Source organism: Prunus mume, linkage group LG7, assembly GCF_029339155.1.
Source record: "Prunus mume cultivar Tortuosa linkage group LG7, ASM2933915v1, whole genome shotgun sequence".
Lineage (NCBI taxonomy): Eukaryota > Viridiplantae > Streptophyta > Magnoliopsida > Rosales > Rosaceae > Prunus > Prunus mume.
In genome coordinates this window covers 18034872-18052754 of record NC_142704.1, presented here as the reverse complement: position 1 = coordinate 18052754, position 17883 = coordinate 18034872, and positions in this window count along the sequence as shown.

Genomic DNA, 17883 nt, shown 5'->3' with positions numbered 1-17883 from the left:
GGCACCTCTCCTTTTGTCTTGACCTACGGGCACGACATTGATAAACTAATGGAATTAGAGGTTCGATTTCTTCGAGTTTTCAAGTGACTTAGGCGAAAGACGAAGGACTATGCGGAAACCGCGCCCCGGAGTTTAGAAAATTTAGAACGGTCAAGGCTCGACGCTTACAATTCGGTGCGTGTTCAAGAAAAAATGGCACCAAGGGCCTACGACAAAAAAGTCAAAAAGAAAAAGAGGGGGAGGTAGGCGAGTGAGCTAAACAAACGATGCGGCCAATATAAAGCAAACAACATACATTCAATCATTCAGAGAAGAAGGCCTACGACCAGTCATGGCCAATAGGCGAGCGAACTAAACAACCGAGATCATGTTTTGTTTTTACAAAAGAATAAGAACGGCCAGTCATGGCCGATCAGTAAAAAAAGGGGAAGAGAATATATGCGTATATTTATGTGTCTGCATATGGAACAAGAAGAAAATGTTTAAATTATTACATCCCAAAATCTTGAAACACCTGCCCACCTAAACCCCTTCACTGAACATCCCCAGATTAGGCATGTTATCCTTCTCCAGGTAATGTCCCCACCATCTATGTCCGCCTGCCACCTTGCCCAAATCAGCTTCCTTTCGGCGGTGCCTTATTTTTCTCGGTTGCCACCTTGAGATTTGCGGCCGAAGACTTCAGCTTCGGTTCGACCACGACCGCACCATCTCGGCGTTGAAGGATGAGATCTCGACGGGCTTGAAGCTCGGCGATCTGAACCTCGACCTGCGCAAGTTCCTCATTCTCTATTTGGACAACGAGGTCATTTTCCTTCAGACGGACTATGGTAGGTTGGACTTGTTCTTTTATCACTGATAGCTATTGCTCGAGCAAGCACCCCTCGGCCATCCTCATGTTCGCCTCAGCGTATTGACCGATCATCTTTTTGCCCTCGGCCAAGCGAGCCTGTAGCTCATCCGGTGGCCGAGTCCAACAGACCTAACACCGTGGCGTATCTAGGCAGGACCTGAACTCCATGAATGCCTCGGCGGTGGTCATTTGGTGAACCCCAAAGAACAAGAACTCTGGGAGCCTTTCAGTGACGGCCCTGGAATCCTCGTCCAAGAGCCGAGGCCGAGCTGCCTCATTTTCATGGAGGTGGCGTATAACTCCTCGAGATCATCGGAGGAGGTGGTCTCTGAAAATGGAAAAGAGATTTAAATAAGCGACCGGTGGGACATGAGGAATGACAAGGTGAAAAATCTAAATACTCACTTTAGTGGTGGCGGCACTCACGAGAGCTTAGTAGCCACAAGCTCGTCGGGGCCGAGAGGAGGCGGCGGGCTCGGCGTCGATAGCCATCGCCTCGACCACCCAAGCTGGTCACTACCGCCGAGTCACAGGACAACGTCGCCTCTGCATCTGCCTCGGCATCCGCATTCTTGCCACCTCGGTAGTGGCCGCCACCTCAACCACCACCTCGATGGCGGCCTCCTCCTCGGCCAACTCCTCGACCCTTTGCCTGCATACGAGCAAGGACAGATTATCGAGAATCGATAAAGAGGGGAGGCGTGGCCACGAAAAAGGGAAGGGCAAAAAGAATCAAGGAAAAGTACTACGGTCACGAGAGGCTTCACTCACAATCACAGGAGGAACTTCCACCTCGTCCTCGCCCTCCAGAAAGAACAAGGAGGACCCTTTTTCTCGGCCGCTCTAACACCACTGCTTGTCTCAACCGCAATACTCTCGGCCGGCCACGGCCTCGACCACTGCGGCTTCAATACTTGAGGCCTCTCGACCCCTATACAAAGAGAAAGGCAAAAGGGTAAGAAGTAAAATAAACAAGGATAAGGGTGGCTCGTGAGGCCGACGAAAATATAAAGGAAGGAGGCTTACCAGCGGTAGCGATCGGTTGAGCCGGGGCGGATGGCGCCGTCCTATGCGCGGGGTTTTCCGCGCCCGTCTGGGGCGCTCTGGAGGTTGGAGCCGCGGTTGAAGCCACGATCGTTGCTCTCCATTTGAAGGAGGCCACCACCACTGGTATGCGGCCACGGCCGGCGTGCTCGGCAGAAAGCACGGTCGAGGCCTTCTTCCTTTGCGACCTTGGGGTGAGGGGTCTCAATTTGCATTCTTCAAGGCCCCCTCACGGCCTCTTCAACGAGCCGAATGAATCGCGAGATGCACTCGTGCACTCTTCCATCCTCGTCATACGCATTACGATGCAGCCAAAGCGTCAAAGTGAGGAAGGTCATCCCTTTTGAAATTGGAAGGAAATGCCATCCCCTTTTGATTGACAACGGAAGCGGCGCCGTCTGGATTAGGCGAATTGCCGCGCCACGAGTTCGGCAGATAAACCTCGGCCCTAGCCTTGAGAGGCGCGGTGAAGGTCTTGCGCGACTAGGAAGGAGCCCAGATCTCCCTCGGATCGTTCTCCGTTTCACCGTCGGGAATCACGGAGAGGTCATGGGCCAAGAACAAAGTACGGCCGAGCAAGGCACACCGGAACGTCCGGTCCTTTGACCAAGCCATAGAAAAATTTGTAGTAGATAGTCAGTGTTGTGCTTCACGGGGCTTGGGCAAATCGTTGGCCAACGGCTCTTTGTTGGCAATATTGACCGCCCCTTCGGCTCTAGGAAGTAAGCTTGGCCATAGCTGGAAGGCCATAGTGGGCCACCGTGCTTCGGCTTCATCCCATCCGTGACGACGTTGTGAAGTGTCACGGTAGATATGATCAGGAGGAATGGGCCGAGTGCCGCCTTCCGCCCGAGCAAGATAGTCGGCCGGATGGGCAAACTCGGGGTGACTTTGTTCGCTGGGTGCAAACACGAACTTGCATAGTCGGTCTGAGCAAGAACGCGGCATGCTCGACCTCGCCCAAAGGGCGATGGAGTCATCATCGGGCTTGTCCTCCACGCCGAATTTGTTGTAAAAGGCTGGAGTAGTTGAGTATGTTCTTCGCCTTACTCCCGGCAAGCAGCGGCCAAGTAGACCAGCGGCCTTAAAGCTCCCTTCGACCTTAGGGGCAACGAGCGGCGTTTACTTCCATGCCAAGGGAAAGGCGAATAGGGCGGCCATGTCTAAACGATCGGCGTCATCATGCCAAACCGAAGGTTCATAGTATTTGTGGCGGCGACCCAGAAGCATAGGGCCGCGGTCAAGAGTGACCGGTCCATGACGAGTGGTCGATTGAACAACTTGATCAAGTGGTAGATGCCTTGATCGTTCCATTGTTGGTCAAAGAAGTGCTCCATCCTCGGCAGCCATTTTTCCCGGTCAGAGTCGAGGTTGGCCATTGGAGCTGCGGCTTGGCGACATTCCAATCTTGGAAGTCCCCTCCATCAAAAGCCGAGAGGTCCACAGATTGTTCTTCAAATGAGCCACCGCCTCTCTGGCATCCCGCCATCTACGGAGGGGGCGATGGCGAGGAATCGGTGGTAGTGCCGTCATCATCGGTCCAGGGTGTGACGATGTTAGGAAGGACTGAGCCTGGGAAATACAGGAAACAACTAAAGTCGTTGGTTACTAACAAAGGGATAACTGGGCGAGAGAGAGGTGGAGTCTTTGAAATGTGAAGTTCGAAAGGGTTGAGGAATTGAGAGAAGGGTTTGGCAGAGTTTGGGTGTTTGAAAATTCTGAAGGCGTGAGGAAGGAATGAAGAATGATAGGCTTTTATATTGGCGCTAGAGTTTGAAATGAAAGGGCACGATCCTCTCGAGAGACGTAAAGGTCGATAGGGTGCTCAAGCGGTGTGATGGCGTGTCAGGAGCCTAGAGGCCGTCGCTTCATTTGACGAGACGAAACGACGGCTCGCGCAAGTCTGGGCAATGATAGCCTACGAGACGTGCTTGTGCAATAAATGCGTAGGCATTTAAGGTACCAGTTGTCAATCACTTTAGGAGGAATGCAAAGGGTCCATCCCTTAGAATCCATTCGGCCTCTGCTCATTGGCCGCTCGAAGAATCCAGGGATGTAGGGCCAATGTTTGTGCCTAATAAATCACGGTCATAAACTGACTGAAGGACCTCCTCTCGGCCCTAGCACTTACTCATGAATCGAAACGGCCATGTTTCGTTAGGCATTTTGCCCTCCTAAAAACAAGAGAAAAGCTGCAAGGCGAGAATCCTTCTCGGCCTCGCGACCATGTATTATGGGCCAAAACCAAGGGCCGTAAAAGACATGGCCTGATGGTACTGCGGACAAATCACCACGTGGCCTCAGGGTCCCACGCCCCATTTAATGAAGTAATGCCTCTGATTATTGCAGCAAGCCCACTAGTCGCAAAAGCATTTAATGCACGAGGAAGAGGGAAGTGGTGAAGTCGGGATTTGGTAATAGAGATCGAGTGGTTATGTATTTACAACTTGAGGTCGAGATCACCAACCACGGACCAGGGCATTAAATGCATTCCCACGGCCAAGGGCGAACCCACGATCGGGCGGTGGCCAGATTTACCCGGATCCATGGGGGTCACACCACCATGCTTCACGATCCCAAATGCCGATTTGACTACCCACTTGCCCCGATCAGGCTCCACCATGCAGATCTTTTCAGCCTTCATTGTCCTTCCAGGACTCCCCTATAAATATTAAGCTCAAGACTACATTCAAAAGGTTCAAACACCAAACCAAAAGCCTCCCACGGAGCAAGTTATATTTTCCTGTAATGCACTTTCAATACTTTATTTGCTTTCCTAGGAGTAGTGGTAGATTGTAAGGAAAATCCATTCATCAATATATCATACGACCTTTGACAGGTGCCGGGCGCATCATCTTAATCATTAAACGGCCTTGTAGTCAGCCGAACTCGAAACAAGGGCATCATTTAAACCATCTCAGACCCAAACCTCATCACCATCTCGATGGGCGCACGGCACAACCACACCACATCTAGACCACGTGTTAACGCATCGGCGGGCACCAGGCCGTGAGATTTGCGCGATAGCCAACAGTGCTCGATTCAATTACCATAGTATTATATTAATATACTTACTCAATATAGTAATAAACTAAAAACCCTGACCCCCGGCTCCTAGAAGTGCGTGCATCAAATCAAAGTTATTCCTATGCCCACATTAACGTTCCTTTATACTTAGGACACATGTCCCGTGAGTCTGGTCTTGATCGGACGGTTGGATTGGTCACAATCGTACGATCAAATGGTTTCTAAAACCTTAACACTAGGGTTTGCGATTTCAGAGTATCCGAGACTCCGATTCACGATCCGTCTAACCTTCAACGATCCTGATAACGTCTAGATTAACATATCTGAAAATGATTACGATCCAACAACTCCATTGTACTGAACTCGGAAATCACACAAATGTGAGATTCGTTCGGTGTTCAAACGTTGTCCAATTGAGACCCGTGAATTCCTATGCGCTCGTGACAACACGAGGACCATTCTAGGACTAAATGTGGTTCCAACTGCCGCGACCACCTTGGCGTGCGTGAGTACCCAAGCGATAACACTTGCTGGTATAACTCAGAATTACGGCTCATGACTCCTATCCTAGGTGTAACACCTAATTTGGAACCCCCTTTATTCTTGGACCTACCCCGAAAAGTGGCCGAGAGTGGCCGGAATAGCACTCTCAAAATCTGGGCTGAAACCTAGATCGAAAATAAAGGTATCTACGCTAGAAATTTCGCAAATCCTACCCAACCAATAGCTAGAGCATGGAAAATAGCTAGAAATCCATACTTCACTCGTCCAATTTGGTGGCCGGATGACGAGGTCGAAGGCTTGGAAATTCTGTCAAAATCAACGACTTTCCTTCGAGTTTTTCAGCGGTTTTGTGGCGGCTAGCGGCGGAATGTGGTCGGGGTTTGAAGACAGGAACCGAGCTAGTCATTTTGGCACCGATGGCAAGGGCTGAGGCTTAGGTGGCTATGGAGGTGAGAAGGTGGCGAGCAAAATTTGAAGGGGGTTTCGCACGCAGGAGAGAGAAAAGGGCGTTTTAAAAATTCTGACTTTGAAATTTACTATTTTGCCTCTCTACGTATTTTGACCGTATTTTCTTCATTATAACTCCGATTCGAGCCCACTACCTGTCTATGGACTCGTTTCATCGCACTCTACGCAACGGTGCAAGTGGAATTGCCAAATTCTTCTCCGGTCAAAAAGTCAACTTTTCCTTAATAAGTTATTCTCTGGGCAAAGTTGTCCTTTCCTCCTAATAGTTTAATAGTTAAATATTAATTAAGGTTTGGGTTATTACAACTTATCCCTTGGGCCTAATAGCCTTTTGGGCTATTTTGTCAATTTCTTTTTAAATCACATTTAAAAGCCCAATCCACTATTTCTATATATCAATATTAAGTCTATAATTAATCTTTTAATTATAATTTAACTATTAAATTATAAATATAGTTTTACTTAATTGATCCAGTCGAACTATTTGACTTTGGTCAATTTCTCCGGTCAACATGTTGACTTTTGACTGTTGACTTTGACATTTGGTTATCAACCTTTGACTTGTGTCTCCTCATTTCATTGATCCTCATTTGTATCTCTAATCACATTCTTTGGGTGTGCTGATCCATAGGTCCCTTTGAGCAATGTAGTGGGTTGACTCAACTCCTTAGAGATGATATACAAATTAAATTTCACAATTTAATTCATCCTATTAATAAAGGTTAATTAAAACCTTTTAAGACATCCACAAACCATGTTGTCGCCTAGCAGCAAGTCACGGTTATCCGAGTTAAATGAGACGTTGTGAAAGAATCTATTCAAATTGGAATAACCGTGCAATTGAATCCTTCTTTTATGTCAATACTCCTTATTCACATGATTAGATCATGGAATTGATTATCTTGGTAAGATTTGAAGGCTTATTCTTTCAAGTCTTATCCACTACTCTGCGCAGAGATTTGACCAATAATATATTGGAGTATTCTCTCTCCTTTACTAAGAGTAGAGATTCTTTGTTGTACATTCATTTACTTCCATGACTCTATGAGAATTACCTTTAAGCTATGCCTAATTCAACTGACCATATAGTGCCTTGATTAACAACATAGCCACAAAACATCTATGATGCCTCCTAAGGATTAGTTTGCATCATTGCAATTTATGAGTTCCAGTTTGACATGTGAGTAAAGACTTCCATGCTGATTCATGTGTTGGATTGCATTTAGTGTACTTGTTCTTCTATAAGCACCTACACACATATCGATGTGTCTTCACACCTAATGACTTGAGACATTGCCATTCCCTACATATAGAGACAATAGTGTGTATACTGGTCTTTGTGGAATATTGACGCCCAATCAATATTCCTATGACCAGGAACATATTCAAGATTTAGGGATGATGAGAAGTCTCCATGTATGCAATCTCATTACATAGCTCTCATATCCACTTGTGTATTTTTTGGACTATGGTTTTTCTACATATTGAAAGATAATATAGGATGATCTAATGTATAAAACAACATTTCTTTCCTATTGATAACATAATATGTCTTTTATCAAAGATATTCTTAACTCTAACTATTACATAATTAGTTGGCTTTTTGGGCATATTTCTAACACAGATTAACAAGGAGAGCAACTTTTGGTCTCGGACCCTGACCAAAAAGTGGTCGAAAATGGGTGAAAAACGGCCGGAACCATAGGCCAAAAATGGGTATTTGAATCAATCCCCAAAACTCCAAAAATAATCCACACTAATTACATAAACAAGTAGAGCATAATGATGGGATGAATTTTCATACCTCACTCGTAGAATTTAGCCATCGAAATAGCCGAAAGACGCTAAAACACCACCGAAAAACTTATCCTTTTTTATAAGGAGGTAGGTTGTAATATCCCGACCCAATTTTAATTATTCATTTAAATTAATTATTTTATTTAATTATGAAATTACAATTTTACTTTTGGGCTAGGGTTATTTTGGTCATTTTTAATCCAGTAGGATTTTGGGAATTAAATGGCACCATGACGTAGATTGCGTCGATACGAGTTTGTAGACACGCTCAAATTGCAGTTGGTTCGCTCTGTAAATATTTTGAAGTCTTTAAAAATCTGTCCTCTCTCTCTCTCCCTCCCTCCCAATCTCTCTTCTCACTCTTGCACGAACAACCCCCCTTTAAACAGCCGCCACTATTTTGGGCCACCACCACCACATTCGACCACCGTTGGCCACGAGACCAATACCCAAACGATCGACTCATCTTCCTCTTCTCGACCTACCCCACCTCTCGACGTAAAGCGCGTAGCTACTTGTCGGCGAAAAAGAAAACAGGCCGTATTTCACATAAACTTTCTGGTGTTCGTTTCGACCATTCCGGCTACTAAATTTGTCGATCTAGGTATGCTTTCTCATCCTTTCAACATGACATAGCTGATGGTTGGGTTGGTTATGATCGATTTTGAAGTTTTGAGGTTCAATTTACTACTTAAAGTTTTGGCCGATTTTTGGCAAGTTCCGGTCACTTTTTAACTGTGGCCCAAGAACAAAAATTGCTCCGCTTGTTGTCCTGATCACATATGTATAGGTATTGTTGGGTGTTTCGAGAATTTTTCGGTTGCCGAAATTTTCTCAAGACACCCATGTGCTGTCGACACATGTGGTGGCGCTTGGGTTAGGTTTGGGTGATCCATTTGGTCTTGTCAACTTGGTATCAGAGCATTAGGTTCAATTTCTTGTGGACTCCACACCTTGTGTGCATCCTTAGTATGTGAGTAGTGTAGTGTGTTCCATCACGGAATAAGACATCCTCAATGTGGATGACCTCGTTAGACATTTCAAGTACATCTTGCAAATGGTTTCCTTTGTTTCTCAATAAACTTTGACCTCTAGGTTTTAAGGTTGCTTGAATTGGTTAGAGTCTTAGTTGACTCAATTCTTGATTAAGGGTGTTTTTGGGGAAATTTGAAAGGGATAAAGAAAAGAACAAGAGAAAAATGAAAGTTAGCATACCTTGATAAGTTTAGGATGTTACCCTTGTGTAGCATCCTGGGAGAAATAAGGTAGTCGTGGGTATCTCAAGTTCGAGAGCCCAGTGAGCCTTGGCTTGACGACAATGCAAGAAAGGAAAGGTATATAAGTTTGCATTCGGGCTGAGTGTTGTAGCAAACATAGTGAGGTGATATATTGGTTTATGAGGGGTAAGGACAAGGTTTTGTCATAAAGGAAATACTTGAGTTGGCAAGGCCGACACAGAGAATTGATTAATCATGGTAGCAAAGTTAATAAGGGTTGTGTTGAGTATCGTTCGAGTTGAACCGATGGGAGTGCATATGGGTTGTTATACCCTTAAACTATACGTGTTAGAGTTGGTTTTGGTTGGGCATGTTTTCAGAGGAACGAATAATTGTGGATTCTCAGGAAATGGAAGTAGTGTTATATTGGGAAGGTGTTGTGGATGAGTTGGAATGATGAGGAAATAAATGGAGTAGGTCCATTAGGAACTAGAGGAGTATTTGTGGGCCCAGTACTCATACCTCTTTCTGCGACATGTATGAAATTTTGAGGATGAAATTTTTATAACGAATTTTTTATAAGGAGGGTAGGTTGTAACATCCCGACCCAATTTTAATTATTCATTTCAATTAATTATTTAATTTAATTATGAAATTACAAATTTGCCTTGGGGATAGGGTTATTTTGGTCAGTTTTAATCCAATAGGATTTTGGGGAATTGAATATAGTTCGCGTCGATACGAGTTCGTAGACACATAGTAGGCTCAAATCAGAGTTGTAACGAAGAAGTTACAATCGACGGAAGTGCAATGGCACAACTATAAATATTTCAAAGTCTGTTTAAAAAAATATGATTTCCTTTTCTCTCACACCCTCTCCCTCACGATCTCTTTTCTCCCTCTTGCACGAACAACCCCTCTTTTAAACAGCCTCCACTATTTTGGGCCATCACCACCACATCCGACCACTTTGTTGACCACGAGACTGGTACCAAAACGTCTGGCTCGGTTTCCTCATCCCGACCTACCCCACCTGTGACGAAACCGTAGCCACTGTCGCGGAAAACTAGAAAATAGGCTGAATTTTACGTAAACTTTTCGGTGTTCGTTCCTACGATTCCAGCCGCCAAATTTATCGATCCAAGTATGCTTTCTCATCCTTTCAACGTGACTTAGCTGATGTTGGGTTGGTTAGGATCAATTTTGAAGTTTTGAGGTTCGATTTACGACTTAAAGTTTTGGCCGGTTTTCGGCTCGAGTTTTCGACAAGTTTTGGTCACTTTTTGGCCGTGGCCCAAGAACAAAAGTTGCTCCATTCGTTGTCCTGATCACATAGGTATAGGTATTGTCGGGTGTTTCGAGAATTTTTCAATCGGCAGAATTTTCTCAAAACACTCACGCGCTGCCGACGCTTGTAGCTCTTTATCATTAAAAAGCCATGTCAAAAAAATTGGGGTCATATGCTTAAAGAAAAGGGACAAGACACCCTTGAAACAAATAAAATAATACCTAAACTACTATAAAGCCAGACAAAACACGGTTGGGATCACATTCTTCATTAGAAAAATTGGACAAAAACACGCCTTAAAAAAACTGAAATAATTAAATTCATATTAATAGTTTAAATGAGTATTATTGTAAAACGACAAAAACTAAACTAAAAACAAAAAGTTCAAAAGCAAAGATACGCGGGAGAAGTCGTGCAAGAATTATTCATTTCCAGTTTTCAGATTCACGTTAAACAACTACCTTGTAGCTTACACATATATATCACAATCACTTTACTTTTATCAATCATTATGGTGATCTCTTACTCTCTCTCTCTTTCTCTCTCTCAGTTTCTTTCTTCTGTTTGATTATAACGAGTCTAAGATCTTTCACACAGAGTGAAATACATAGAACCCTTACGTGATGCCATCTTCCTTGAATCACGACCTCATAGCTCATTCAACGGTAGCAGCAACAAAAGCAAGTCACGAACGACTTAATGCTTTTGCTATGTCTTAAAGCTGTTTCAGTCCTTTCTTTATGATGAGATTAGGGTTAAAGAACATGTTTGATGAGAGCATGGTCTTAAGCTTATATAGGTCTACGTCAAGTTGTCTCTACTTATCACCGAGGCCTAACTTGACTAACACTATAGGCCCATCAAGCAATAGTTCACACAAAAGGAAATAAATAGGACCCTTTAATTGGCTACAAAACTTTCCTTAATTTACAAGAATTTGTGCTGCATGTATAACCTAATTTAAACTCTTACCAAACCTCAATAAGTCGATGACTCATAAAAAAATATAACCTAGCTTCTAGTGCATTGATCTATATAGGAATATAACATCTTCTAGTCAGCTGCACTATTTCTTCTTTATACTTAGTAGAGATGGTGCCAAATCTGCACAAAATCAGCAATTCTAATATATGTGATTTAGTTTTCCTTTATTGTGATATTGTAATCCCATGTAATTATAGGTAATTATAACCAAATAGGAATGTACTTGGAGACCAAGTATCCACCACTTGTATAAATATTCTATTTCTATGTGAATAGAAATCATCCAATTTCAAATCTAAGTGAATCTCTAACATGGTATTAGAGCTCTAAACCCTAGCCTAGCTTCCTTGCGTTTTCTCTATGTGTTTCCTCAGCCCACATATGCCTTCTCTATTGAACCCTCTCTAGCAAATACTCCTCTCTAGTCTCCTCATTCTTCTCTAATGGCTGCTTCTTCGTCTGTGACGTTGCTTGCTTCTCATATGGCCTTTTTTCATAATATCTCCTATGTTGTTTCTATCAAACTGGATTCTATGAACTACATCATTTGGAAAACTTAGTTCTTGCCTCTTGTTGAAGAGTACTGGTTTAATCAGATTTGTTGATCAAACAAATTCATGCCTCTCTCAATTCACCTCTGATAGGGTCACTCCCAAACCTGCCTATGCAGACTGGCATAAGCTTGATCAACAATTGCTCAGTTGGATCAATTTTACACTCATTCCTGGCGAGCTATCTCAAGTTTGTCGTTGTCTTACAGCTCGTGATGCCTGGATCTCCTTGGAGAAACGTTTCAATTCTTAGTCCAATTCTCGTATTCTTCAGTTGAAGCACCAGTCGTAAACCACCAAATGAGGTGCCTCATCTATCGCTGATTTTGTCGATCAGATGACTACTCTTATTGATAGTTTGACTCTTGCTAGAAAACCTGTGGATGATGATGATCTTATTGACCTCATTCTTAATGATGTCAGACTGGCGTACGAGAGCGCCGTCAACTCTATTCAGTCCTATGACCCTCCTATGGCCCTTGATGTTGCTATTGCCTTTATATTGACTGCTAAGACTCGTGTTAGCGCCAAAACTAAACAGATAGAAATAAAGCTAACTTACAGGTGACGTGGAAGGTTTGGACCCGAGAAGCCTTCGGTCTATGGTGTCTTCCCACGAGGTAATGCGGATTACTCGGGAGAGAAACGGCAGGTGAAGCCTATGACACCAATGTTGTGCCAACCGAAGGTCCATCCGATGCCAAAGTTAATGACTAAGAGCGATTCTATTGACACAGTGAAAGCACAAGTCAAGTAAAGAAATAGTCTTACCTCTTGGCTAGGCCAAAGGGCTCTATTTATAGAGAGTATTTGTAATGCTCTTAGTACTTAGTTTCGATGTAGGACTCGTGGGAGTGTCTTCAGCGGTTGACGTGTGCCCTGATAGGTTCTAGTGGGAGTTCCGAGGTGATTTGTCAGAATCGGTCGAATGTGTTGACATGTGGCTCGGCATTGTTTGCCGAAGGTTGGTGTCTTTTGTCAGTTTGTAGGCACTCCACCAATTTGACCTAGTATGAATCGGTGGAGCATGCCGATCGAAGTTTCGGCATGGCTCACTGAGCTGGTCTGGCCGTGCAGATTTTGCCACGTGTTAAGACATGAGGAGGGGGGTCAGATATGGTACAAACAACTCGTATGGTTTATTACACGTCTTCCATGACGTCTGATTCTACCACTCAAGTGTCTTACACTAATCATGGCCATGGCTTTTCCAATTGTGGGTCTTTCTTTTCCCATGGTGAATTCTCTGGCTCTTGTGGTGGTTTTTTTGGCCTAGGTTCTTCTCTTGGTCAAGGCATCCTTTCGCTCCCCTTATAAGCTCCACCTTCTGTGTCTATTGCTGTTAGCCATGATGGTTTCTCCTCTCCATCTTATGGTTCTTCCCCTGGTTTTCATAATAGTTGTTATAAATGTCATGAATATGGTCATATATGGCTCTATGTTGCCCTTGCCCTCATGTTGCTCCCCAAGCCATGGTTGCCTCTCATACTCCCACTCAGTCAACCACCTAGTTTACTGATAGTGGTGCCTCGGCTCACATAACAAATGATCTTGCCTCGGCTCACATAACAAATGATTTTGCTCATCTCCAACTCTCTTAGAATTATGGTGGTTTGGATCAAGTTTCAGTGGGTAATGGTCAAAGTTTTCATATATCTAATATTGGTTTTGGTTCCATCTCTCAATTCCATTTAAATAAAGTTCTTTATTGTCTTTCTACGTCTCATAAAGTTCTTCATTCCATTTAAATAAAGTTCTATCAGTGCTAGTCTTCTCCATCCTCTTACTCCTTTCCTACCACTGACGTGGCCCTCCTTGGTATTCGTACTTCTTCTCCCTTGTGGCATCAACACTTATGTCATCCCTCTCCTGTTGTCTTTTAGAAGATTTTCGCTCACCTTCCTCTTCGTGGTTCTCCTAACAATTCCTTTTGTTCTGACGCAACGAGATGTAAGGGATAGGGAGATCGAACGATAACCGTACAAGTAAAAATGTCGGAATCCACTAGAGAATTAAGTAAACCTCAAATATATTGATTGAAAATAAGATGAATAAACTGACAAATACAACGCCATGAGTTGGCTTAAATAGAAAACAAAGAAACCTAAAACCTTAGGAAACCCTTAGGTTCTAGAATATTCTTAAACTTAGCTAACAAGAAAATAATAAAAATCATAGCTAAAATCATATTAGGAAAATAATATCCTAATAGATAACTTAGTCTTCAAAATATGAAATTAAACATTAAGTTAAATACAAATCTTGACAGAATCATAATTACTTCAAACTTCCTCAACCAATTAGAAAATCCCAATGATACACCTTCCTTCTTTTTCTAGCACCATAATTGATATTTAATTGGAATTTTCCTCTCTTGCACTATTTCCTTCCAACTTTGAGCCATTTTATTTTAATTAATTTTTCACATCATAATTGACCCATATTTCATCCTACATCAGACCCCTTCACTTGTAAAGAACTCGACCAATAGTTCTCGTTAAAATGAACCTGAGTATATGTTGTGAAATTATTGCAAGTGCACAATCCGCACAAGTAATATAGAGATAAGTGAAGTGTCGTTCCCACGAAGACTGTAGTTTTCTTTTAATTACCAATTATGATTAATGCATAAGTTTATTTGAACAATTAATTACGAGGATTGATTAATTTAATTAACGATGGAAAATCAAGTTGATGAGACACTAGAGCATACGATTTCACCAGAACCAATTCCCCTTAATTCTTATAGCCAATTAACCCTAATAACTATCCATGTTGACAGTTGATTTCTCATAATTCATTCGATATCCCCACTCGGGCTCATCCAAAAGTATTCTTAATTAACAACCAATTCTCTCTCGAGCAAGGGATTTAGAAAATCAAGAACCCATTAAGTTCTATGAGAACCTGCAAGAAAACTGCATGAGTCATGTTAGTCCCTCTCGGGCACTCATTCAAGACATGGTATTTATTGTAAGAAGCAAACACCAAACATTTCCTCTCGGTCTTTGCTTGGATCATCAAATCAATTAAATATTGGCCAGATATTCAAAGCATTAAGAACAATAACAAATACTCAACCTGGAATAGTAATAAGAAATTAATATAACTATAAAAATTAAGTATTCATGGTTATGCTACATCGTAGCCCTAGCAAGGAAAATTAGTTCATGACAAAAGAAAAGATAAACAAGATAGTTGTTGTCACAAAACTGATTTAGCCGATGGATTTGATCTCTGGATTCTCCACAGCAACCACTTTCGAAAGCTCCTCAAGTAGTGCAGCAGCAAATTCTTGGCTCTCTCTAATATTTTTCTGGTTATATGAAAGTTGTGTATAGGAAGATGATGGAAAAGATGATCCTCCTTAGAGAGAACTTAGGGTGACCTTATATAGTGTAAAACAACTAAACCCTACTCTAAAAAGGTCTGGAAAAACTCTCCTAAAGCAAAACCAAATTCCAAACAATTAAGGAAACAAACTAGGAAAGAATCCTTCTTTGACTTGGAAACACGTCAGCCAACTTGCACGCACGTTTTGGGGTCGTTCCACTTCCCAAAAAATTCTGGAAAAATATGAGCAACGTAGCTATATCTCTAAGCTTTCTAAGCATATATACAAGCCACTAGGAAAAATCGAAAAGGTCTTCAAATCTTCAATCTTCCACAGCAGTGCAGTTCTGACGGGATTTCAACTTAGGCTGTCTTGACTTGCAGGTCTGGAGCATTTGGCTTGGTAGAAAATTCTGGAACTTTAACACAATGATCTTCAATGTCTTGCACTAAAATTCATTCGAAAGTTGATTTTCAGTTGAAATCCTTCTAAGAGGGCAGAATAGCTGAAAATAAGGAAAGTAAGGTAATAATGCTCTTTTTAATTAACTTTCTCTACAAAAACTAAATATAAGAAGTATAAAAATATAGGAAATAATGCACTTATCAGTATACATGGAACTTGATTTGTAGATAAGCTCTTCAATTTGTGGCGTATGGACTTGCTCATATTTGGATGGAATAATAAAATAATTAATTCCATAAACAAGATTTGAATATGCCAGTTGAGAATCAATAAACTCCTTGTATGAATTATTTTCCTCTCCAAATTCAGATTTATCCATACCTCGAATTTAAGAGCAATCCAATTGTTGTTCTTCATCTTTTGAAAAATCAGTTTGAACAACAATAGGAGTTTCAATTGGCTCAATATCTTGTTTTTCTTGAATTTCTTCATTCATCTTATGGATTGTTGGATTTTCAATTAATTTAGCATCCATAATAGTTTCTTCCTTTTTGAGATCTTCCTCCATTTTTTCTTGACTCACCATTATATTGGGTTGAGCAATCTTGTAACCATTCCTAACAAATATATATCATATTCAAAAGGAAATAATTTTTCACAAGAAGTCTCTTCATCCAACGCCAAGAAATGATAGGATTTTTACCTTGTTGTTCTCTAGATTGTCGCAACTGATCCCACCAAGAAGCGACTTCGTCTTCTAAACGAGACGCAACAATTTTCACCATCTTCTCCTCTGGGATCACTATTGAATCAAATATTTCTTTTATGTCTGCAACTCATTGGAGAAAGCCTTCGATGTAGTCACTCCCCATGAAGTATGGAACAATTGCAACATCAAATTCTCTAAGAGTGATTGGTTCCCAGTCTCCACGGGTCCTATCTTCTTTGTATAGACGAGCCATTGGAGGCACCTCCAGTCAGGCAAAACCTGCTTTGATATCAACTAATGAAGTGAGGTATAAGGGATAGGGAGATTGAATGATAACTGTACAAATAACAATGTTGGAATCCACCAACAAACTGGAATCCACAAGAGAAATTGAGTAAACCTCAAATATATTGATTGAAAATAAGATGAATAAACTGCCAAATACAACGTCATTAGTTAGCTTAAATAGAAAACAAAGAAACCCTAAAACCTTAGGAAACCCTAGGTTCTAGAATATTCCTAAACTTAGTTAACAAGAAAATAATAAAAATCATAGCTAAAATCATATTAGGAAAATAATATCCTAATAGATAACTTATTCTTCAAAATATAAAATTACACATTAAATTAAGTACAAATCTTGACAAAATCATAATTGCTTCAAACTTCCTCAACCAATTAGAAAATCCCAACAATACCCTTCCATCTTTTCCTAGCACCATAATTGATATTTAATTGGAATTTTCCTCTCTTGCACTATTTCCTTCCAACTTTGAGCCATTTTATTTTAATTAATTTTTCACACCATAGTTGACCCATATTTCTCCTACATCATATTCTTATTGTCTTATAGAGGTGTCAAACGGGTCGTGTCGAGTCAACCCATCCCATTTAAACTTGTGCTTTTAACGCTTTCATGTTGGGCCAGGCCGACCCATTTAATTATCGGACCGTGTTGTGCTAGTACATTTAGTAAAATCGTTGATCCGGCCCGGCCCAAAGCCCATGTCCACATTGAAACAGGTCGGGCCGGGCCAAGCTCTTGCTGTGCCCGTGCTCGTGCCATACTTAGGCCCAAGAACCAACCCATTTAATTTGAATTTTTTTCACTTGTTTTTTTTTCCACTAGATAATTCAAATTATAAACATTAAAAATATAATTAGAGGCAAGAAGTGATAACTATTTGAAAACATTAATCAATCAAACATCAAACAATATGAAAGGGTGAATGGCAAAAAGTGTCCAACTCCACAAAGTCCACTTCAACTTTTCATCTTTAAACAACTTATTATTTTATATGTAAAGAAATGTCTTGCTTTGATTATAAGAGAAGCGTATATGTCATATGTACTGATTAGATTTCAAGTCCAATGTGGTTTAATTAATTTATAGTTGATATGTTTAATTAATTAAGGACCCAAGTAATTTTCCTAAAATGAAAGACATCAAATATATGTTTATGATTAAAAAAACATATAAACAATGACATTAGATGTCAAATTATTGCATTTTGACATCTGAGAAAAAAAAAAAGTTAAGTGTGCCGGGTTTGGGCTTGGGCCGTGCTTGAAGAGGGCTTAGGGCCAAGCCCGCCCATGTCGCCATGGGCGGGCGCTATTAGATCTCATTTTTGATCCCTGCCCGCCCAAGTTTTCGTGCCGTCTTGAGCACAGCCCATTAATATTAGTGCTCGTACCATGT